Genomic DNA, 9,746 nt, shown 5'->3' on the forward strand with positions numbered 1-9,746 from the left:
AAGGTATGTTGCTCTAATTTACATGATAAACTTCACATGTAACAGTATTATCAAGTACATATAGTTGGCAGTTTGGAAAATAATGCCTTTTTATGATCATGTAATGATTCAATGATTGATTTTTGATTTTGAACATGCAAGTAATACATGCAAAATTATACAAATAAGATCACTTGGAATCTTAAGGAAAGCTTAATTTTGCCTGTAACAATCAATTTGTCATAAAATATATAATTAGTTTACATGAATTCTCTAATGTCAAGATTCTAAGTTACGTTGTTTATCTTAAAAGTTATAGTAAATCAATTTATACTTAGCTAAACTTGCTCGCATTACAAATGGTACGAAACCGACTAAATGTTATAAGACAAATAGTTTTTGCTCGGCCAACGAGTGCACATAAATACCTGTTTCATACCCGATTCTCTCTGGATAAAGATTGATTGCTTGTTTGTTTAATTGGGTTTTACATCAAACCGACACATTACAGCTCATATGGCGACGTTCAAGCTTTACTGGTGGAGGGAGACCTCAGGTGCCCTTCAGTGCATTTTTTGTTTGGCATGCACGAACGGAAACCTGAGTAGAACCACCGACGTCCCGTATGCTAGCTAGATAGCTTTCGCACATGAAATAGTCCAAAGTCCTTGTCGGGATTCGAACCCACAGCGGTGAGAGGCAAGTGTTTGAAGTCAACGACATTCACCACTTGGCCACTGACGCCCCTTCTGGATAAAGAAGAGAGATTAATATGTCAATCTTTTTATATGAATAATTGGTATAGTTTCCTTCCAAACAATTGGATTTAACACAATCTCTCATAAAAGAAACTAAAAGAAGAACAAAGTTCATGTTTATTACAATATAAATGATTATCTTACAATGTTATGATCCCTAGATTTGTAATGCTCTGATGTTCGTTATACATTTTTTATGCGAAAGTACAGTCATTGTTTGTCAGCATGTACGCTTTTATTTGTAACCTGAAATAACAAATAAAGAAAAGAAATAAAGATGGTTAGAGTAACGGGATAAGTACAGGTACTGCACCAAATGAAGGAAAACAAGAACATAAATTGCTAAGCTATTGTCACTGACGTCCGAAAGAAAATACATACAAGTAAGGAGCACATTTCGTTATATCGTAATGTGACAATCACCGTTAAAGTTTCTTTATATCAATCAGTTCCAGATTAAAATGTTTTGTTCAAGTTAAATGTTTTTGAATATTAAAAGCAAAATATGTTACTGCAATTGGGTAATTATTAGGTATTGTGTATTCAAACAAAAGATTGATTACTAAATATTAGGATGATAAGACATTCTTTTGTGTCCTTGCCCTTTGATATAACCAAATGAATCTTCATGATAGTCTGTTTTGATATATCATTAGCGAAACTTCAACCTTTATGCACATTAAAATGTCAAAATTCTTACGGGAACATAGAGTATAAATTAAGAACATATTAAACAGTTTATTTTATTGCTATTATTAATGATAATATAAATTGAAGGAATCAGGTTATCTATGCAATAATTAGTTTGTTGAACTCCTGTAACCAAGTTGCAACTGCATATTAAATATGATCGACAATTTAGCACTAACTACCTCAACTGTGATTGATTCAAACCGCAAAACTATAGATTTAACGTGGCAATTCATATCTAAACATAAACTGTAACAATGTATTAATATATCATGAATATTATAAAATAAAATTTTGTCTTTCTTTTAGAGCATCCTATTTGTGCACTGAAAATGAAAAAAAATTCATACGAATAAAAGAACATTATAAACAGATTAATATGTTTCTTTCGAGTTAAAGCTGAATTCAATGATTAAATGAATTCCAAAGAGTTTTTTTACATAAAAATAAAATTATTTTCCGAGATAAATGCTTCATTCGGATATAGGTCTAGCCGAATATGTTTTGTTCAAAATTGCAGATCATTCGCTCACTCCGTTTTCAAAGAATATTTATTCTAATTGTGAAAAATGACCCAAAATTAAAAGAAAAATCAAACCAGGCATAGAATGGCACTATATACGAGTTTCAATTAACTTCTAGTATATTTCTTAATTATCCTTTGCATATTTCATATCTTTCTCTTTTAAGTGCCCACGTTTATTATTGTGTAAGACATTCAAATTACATGTGTTCCAGGCTTTTAGACATCATTGGAGTTCCTTTTAAGCACAATTTCATGAGTTCAAATACACAAGGAAGAATCGTTTTTGTTCCAATATAATAACATATTTTAAAATATTGGTATTATTTTTGCTTGGTTTTGATTCATGACAGGAAAGTTATGTAATATGTATAAAATTTGAAAAAAAGCAATAATTATAAGTAGTATTATTGAGTCTTAGCCTTTCTTACCTGATTTCTTGCAAACAAGGACATAGTCATTATCATCACTGCCATCAGAATCTTTATCACACTTTACTAACTGACATATTTTTCCATCTCCACAAGCCTAAGAAATAAATATCGACATGGATTGTATCTAAATCACAATATAATTATATCGTTTATGAGCTCAAAATTATTGCAGAAATGTCCATGTGTATGTACTTTCACAAGACAGAGGCAATTACTGTATATAGAAAGGAAGCAACTCAATGTGTGATCAACTGCATAATTTCATCAATTTAACTCGTTAATGTACAAACTGCTAATTTATTATTTACATATAATAGTTAACACTCAATTTTTAGAAAAAAATGAAACGAAAAATTAATTAAAAAACTTACGTCACCGGCATTTTGATCATCTTCACATGGTTCTGAAGTTAAAACATAACTTTAATATAACACATCAATATGTACGAGGCCTTTGCCAAAGTTCCCTGACACGACTGTTTAAAATCTAAATTATGTAGGAATAAAAATGATACTAATTTTATTTAGTGTTTCAAATTATTTTTTGTCCAATAGACCCTTTCATTTAAGACCGTATTCAAGTTGTCGCCATTGGGGATACAGTGGACAATGCCGATACGATTAAGTACAATAGTAGAGAGTTATAAAGATCTTAATCCTTTCTCTTGTAAGATTGGCAGATTGAAATTGCCAAATTTTTGTGTAATTGAATAAGATATTACATAAAAAGGATGGTGAAATAAATAAAAATGTTTACTATAGTAAGGTTAACGATTTGTTTTAATAGTAGACCATATTGCTGGGTAACTGATCATGATGACCATTTCCGTTAAATTCTTAATAATTAAAATTTTACCAGGCAGTTTAATCGTACTTACTTGCTAATACCAGAGATATAGATAATGTATCTATGTCTCTGCTAATATACAATACCCAAAATATATTTTGAGTTTCAAAAATGTAAAGATTCTGTAGTTTCGAAAAACGACTGCGTAATAAAAATAATTACAAGATACTGGTTTATTAAAAATCATTTTGATTTAAGCATTACTAAGACAAAGTAAAACAACAATATAAATCTATGTATTTTTTTAAAAAAATGTAAAGGCATAAAAAGTAAAAATTCTTTTGAATGTACATAACTGTATACTATTTGTGTCGCCAAAAAATGCACTCTCAAAAAATCGTACATCACACTAATATATTTAAGCTGGTAAAGAAATCAACTTGATACTTTTTAATTCATACTCTGCTTATCAAATATTTGAAACAAAAAACACAAAAAAGAAACAAACAAAAAACAAGCTGTGAAACACGTTCACAGAAATTTGTTATTAACTGAATTATAATTTTACGTATTTTTGACTGTGCCAGTTGGTAGGACTCTGGATCGAGTATCATATCAGTAAGGCATGACCAATAAAGTCCCTAGGATGATCAATAACAAAATTCGGACCATAAATATTTTGACAACTAACAAAAGTGGCGTAATCTGATGTAATGTTGTAACTCTAACAAATGCACCCTGTTGATTTATGATATCACAGCCAAGTGCCGCTTGTACATGCAAACTGTTAATTAATATGTTACGGCCCAGTGGCGCTTATATATACACATCTATTTATCTATGAAATAAGTTACTGGGAAAAAGTCTTTATTTTTATAACCATAAAAATAGATTTTCGTATCAAACTTATCTTGTTAATTATCGTCTGTTGCGAATCTAAAATTATAAAAGTCAATGCCACAAGGTTTTCTTTCTTTCCGGAATAATTATGAAATTATATCCTTCACTGGTTCTTTGAAAAAAAATTTAATACGGCATAATGAAAAAGAATCAGTAAGTATTGAGAAAATGCATTCTGTTATTGATCGATTAAAGCTTGAAAAACACATTGGCAATCTTATTTTCATGTTTGTCATAAATACGCCGGAATGAAAATAACACAGAAAATCAGAAAATGGTCATTTAAATTTATAATAGGCAATTTCAGTGTGTATGGGTGTTTATAAAATATTAAAATTTGATTTAGTTACTGGCTTTTTTATCCTAACATTAGAGAAAATCTAGATCTAATAAATAAATTCACTTTGAAATTTCGCTGTTTCACTCCGTAGCGAGAATTAATCTCAATGTTTGTTTTTGTATTTTTTCTATTGTCTTGATGTTGAATTTTTGTATGCATGCGTAAATTTTTACATGTTATAATCATAATTGAACGATCAGTATTTACGCATTTAACTTTTCAATAAGCTAACATTCTATGCGGCCTGCATAGTTTTATCCCCCAATAACGTCACATCCGGTAAGGGAAATAAAAAATCTTCCCTGACTGTTATCGCTCAAATGAAAGTGTCTATAGGATTGTTGTTTTTCAAATGAATTGTAACACCGTTATTTTGGTAAATCGGCAAACTAAAAATCAGTCTAGTAAATCGACTGTTGTAATACTAATTTAAAACACTAAGCCGTTTTAAGTTTACTAGTACGTACTGACGACCAATTTAATTTTGTAAATATGTACAAATAAACTTTAACCTATACATAAACTCACATCGTTGAAACGTTTTTATACAAGTCAATACAAAGATAATGATAGAATAAAGTCACATTTTTTTAAATTATGTTGGGCTTCCTATTTTTAAATATATTCCCCCCTCCCCTTTTCGTATACTATACTGTTGATTTGTTGATTTGTTTGCTTCCGTCCGCGCAAAATGTAATCATGTTTATACGATGTGTTGTTTTTCTGTAAATCGGTCGTATATCATTAACAGGTGGTATGCCGAAGTTAGCTTTATATTAGCTGCGCTGCGCATTTTATTGAAGTCCATATTTTAACTTTTTTTGGAAATCACATAGTTCCGCGTGTTCGTTTCTTTTTTGTTACTTAATAAATATTGTTGAATTTAGATTTTCTGATATTACGTCACCATAATAGCAGAAGACACAAGGTCAGATATTTGAAATACACATAATTACTTTATAGTTATACATACCAGTATGTAAAGAATTGGAGTGCGCCAGGACTCAAGACTTCTGTTATTAATCAGAGGTATAAAGTTGTAAGCATGAATATTTCATAAATGGTTTAATGTGAGTAAATAAATATCTATAATTAATTACTATTAATTTACTTTATGTAAGTAAATAAGCACTGGCTTTAAAAATAAAAAATATAAAATGAATTGACGGGACACCTTATGAACCTTAAGACAACCTGTTGTTGTTGGGGTTTTTTTCGACCAACTAGCCACAACAAATTTGGATAGAATAAACAGATATTTATCAAACGATGAAATCACAGCAATTTAGGACATCTGACGAACATTACTTTATTCGCAGAAATAACGAAAAATCACCAGTAAAGAAAGGGACTATTCCTTGCAACCAGTATGGAACCAGGCCAGCCTGTGAACCTATGCAGTATGTCAAAATCGTTTCTGTTTGTTCGTTTGTTTGTTTTGATTTTGTTTAACGTCACACCGACACAGTATAGGTCAAATCGTTTCTGTAGTTTATACATTTTTTACTTCAATATTGAAACTCCTTATACTTTCATTGGACTGTACCAAATTAAAAGCAGAGTAAGTTTTATAGATTCAGCGGTTAATACGTTAATTGCTTATCATTCTTACCGTAAGCTGACGCTGGACCGGGGAATCCCCATGTTAACGTCACTATTAGAACAAGCAACACCTGGAAAACAATACACTTCAATAATAAAAATGGTTCTATAGGGCTATCTACAGCAGTAGGAAAATAGTGTTTAATTAGATTAACATTGCACTGTAGCACTTTATAAGTACCAAAAACAATACATTTCGTTATAAGTACTGAAAAGATGTCAGCAGCAAAGTCATTTTAGAATTTGTGATTAGAGACTTAAAGGGGCTCCACTGAGGTTTTTTGACATGATGGGACTTAAAATATTTTTTCCAATACCATTTGATGAAGGTTTAGACCACTTATCTTTGTGCAAAATTTCAGAACAATCGCGCACTTCGTTTTTCCAGAAAGAATATTCAAATTGTAAAAATGACCCAAATTGAAAAGCATTTATACGTTTTTCACTCATATCAGGCTAAAAAGGGCATGAAAATTCGATTTTCAAAGTATATTTCTTAACTATCTTCGCATATATTGTTTAAAGTACCCCACCTCATTTATGTAAGAAATTCAAATTTTATGTGTTTAGGCTTTTAAACCTTAGTAGAGTTCCTTTAAGCTTCTTTCAGTACTAGCCCTTATTTTAGCCATCGATTTAAATATCAATTGTTGTTGCTTTCCTGTATTTTTAAATGAAACAAATAATGTTTAAAATTAAAGTTTCATTTATCAATGATTCTATAAAGCAGTAGTAAAATTAGTAGTAGTGCTTAATTAGAATTACTTTGGGTTGTAGCACCATAAAGGTACCAGTCACATTCTATTACGCAATAAATACTGAAAACATGTCAGTGGCACAGTCATATAAGAAGAATATAGATGATACAAGTTTAGAATCCTTGTAAGATTGTTCGAATATCAAAGTCAAGCTAAATTTTTTTCCATGATTAAAAGAGGTCAAATCATTTTAAAAAAAATAAGGTAACAGTATATTGTATAAATTTTTATGCATGTTTAATATTTTAGTGATTGCATTATTATAACGTAAAACAGAGCATGATTTTAAATATATTTTAATCTAACATGATATAAAATTAAATTAAGTATTTTTCAATTGACATAATACGACACTTCAAACAGTGAAAGCAGTACCTACATTAAATTTACATAACAAACTTATATTCAAAACAATATATTTATTATTAAATATTTACGTAAGCACCACTGAAATATAGTATTTATCATTATAAAGAAAAATATTACTTACACACATTTGCAGTAGAAACCGTTTCATATTTATCTGTTTGTAGCACTGACATAGTTGTTTGTTATGCTTTTTTATATATTGTCAATGTAGAATGTACCAAATATTTAGTCAGAGATGACTGCACATGATAAACTTCATTGAAGTCAAAATGTCTCTAATATATCATAAAAGCACTTTCGTTCGTCCTTTGTTAAAAGATTGATTACAAGAATAAATGAGGTAAACTTTGCATGCTAATTATATTAATAGGGACACAAAAATTAAAGTTACGGTATTAAGACAACATTTACGGAAACGTTGCTACCAATCCATTTTGAATAATAATCACCGTTTACCAAACAAACGAAAAGGACAAGAATATTAATTTCCATGTCAAGTTGTTTTATAGAATATTTAGATATAAGATAACCGGAAACAACAACCTTAGCTTGTCTTTTTACATAAAGACAATCGACACGAGTGAACACCAAAGAAATGTTATGAAATCGTTTCTGAAACTGGAACTTCTATGTTTAAGTTCGGGAAAAATGTGATATACTTTAAAATGAATAAAACAATAATAAGTATAAAATGAAATGGTTATATTACTGTTGCAACAACGTTTGTTTTTATTTAAATTTGAGTGGTTAATCTTTGAATATTCAGCACGATATTATTGACGTTTTTGATTTAGAAATTGGTATTGGGCTTATCAATAGTTTGACATACATTTTAAACGTTCCTTTATTTGATTTTATTCTCTAGTCACAGGGTCCATGTGATCCTTTATTATTATTATTATTATTATTATTATTATTATTATTATTATTATTACAAAATAATTATGCAATTGTTCTAACGTGTCATATTAAAAGTTCTATGACAAACCCTGTATGAACACATCAGTAGGTGTTTTTAAATTCAAAATTTACTATTTGTGTCAATGTGCGGCTTGAAAGTCATCATACATGTAGTATTTGTGGCCTTTACTGAGCTTGTGCGATGTAAAACAAAGCTAAACAAATCAAGTGGCTTGTTTTCAATTCGAAGTGGAGAAAAACACTTTGAACCAGGAGCAAGGCCAGGAGTGGCCGATGATAACGGCACAAAAAGATCTTGCATCACATCAATAAATAATTTCTTTTCAATAAATAAAAACCACATTTTCTTTAAATTTTGATAGTGGACAATGATCTGTAGTAAAATATCTGATGAAGCAGAAAAAATATCCTAAAATCATTTTAAAACAGATTTTTGAAAAAAGATACATGCAATATCATTTTTTAAACATTTGAACATAAGTGTCAGTATTGCAAAATGAAAAAAAATGCAAACGCTATAACAGTTAAAAAAATATTTTCACTCATATAAGCAGAGAAATATAATCAGGACTTCATTAGTGTAATGTTTCTATGAACAGAACTTTCTATATTAAAGTGCTAATTCCCGAAACTATTTGTCATGTACTCAATTTACTGGTTCTGTTTTAAAAATGATGTAAACCTTTCGTTATACATTACCAATATGACATTTCGTTTCATTTCAAAACTGGATTGCTTTATAAAAATCATCGAATTGAAATTATACTAGAAGTACACGTAATTGTCATTTGACATAAGGCTCATTTTTTTCAAATATTCAATAAAATGAACTTACAAACGTTTGCAGAAGAACGGTATTTATATGTTACCGACAGGCTTGCAGTGCTGATCAAATCTTAATCTGTTTCTTTTTTTTATGAATTTTAAGAAAGGGACCAATAAGTATTCTGTTTCTATATAGATAGAAATGTGGGATGAGAACTTTTAGCTGAGTAAATATATACACCATTAAATTCCTTGTGGTTTAACCCTTTACCTTCATTCCAAGTAATATTTGATAGATATAAGTAATATTTGAACCTGGCCAATTGATGATGTGTCAACCATGCACCGCATCCATCAAAATAGAATGAAAGGGGGTAAAGCGTGTAGAAAATTAGCAATACAAAAGTAAATAAAAAGTTAAACAAATTCCCATCATGTATTATTCGGACAACGGCATTCACACGGATAATGTAAAAAAATATGCCTGCATAGATATGAAATGTTCAATAAAACGGATTTGGCCCTTTGAGATCTTCCTACATCAGTACAGTTGGCAAAGTATCATATAACTTTTACAGTCAGGTATGCTCTTTGTCCCAAACTTCAAAAAATGCTTTTATTGTTTTGTCTTTCTATTTTCACACTAGTATTTTAAAGAAGGTGCTCAAACGATCTGTTCACATGACAAGGTTGAACTATTTAGACAACATTGAACATTGTGCAGAATTTTAAGTGATGGTAGAATTGCCTTACTGCTTTTCTTAATGACCATTACGCTACAGAATTTATAAAAGTTTCAATCAACGTCAGCATTTAAATACATTGTTGAAAACTCGTTTCATCTGAATGGAAAGCAAATTGGGACAATGCCGTCTTTAATAAACTTCATGATATAAACCCATCTCTAGATGTGTCACCATC

The sequence above is a fragment of the Ruditapes philippinarum genome, unplaced genomic scaffold (assembly GCF_026571515.1).
Source record: "Ruditapes philippinarum isolate M1 unplaced genomic scaffold, ASM2657151v2 ctg421_1_1_1_1, whole genome shotgun sequence".
Taxonomy (NCBI): Eukaryota; Metazoa; Mollusca; class Bivalvia; order Venerida; family Veneridae; genus Ruditapes; species Ruditapes philippinarum.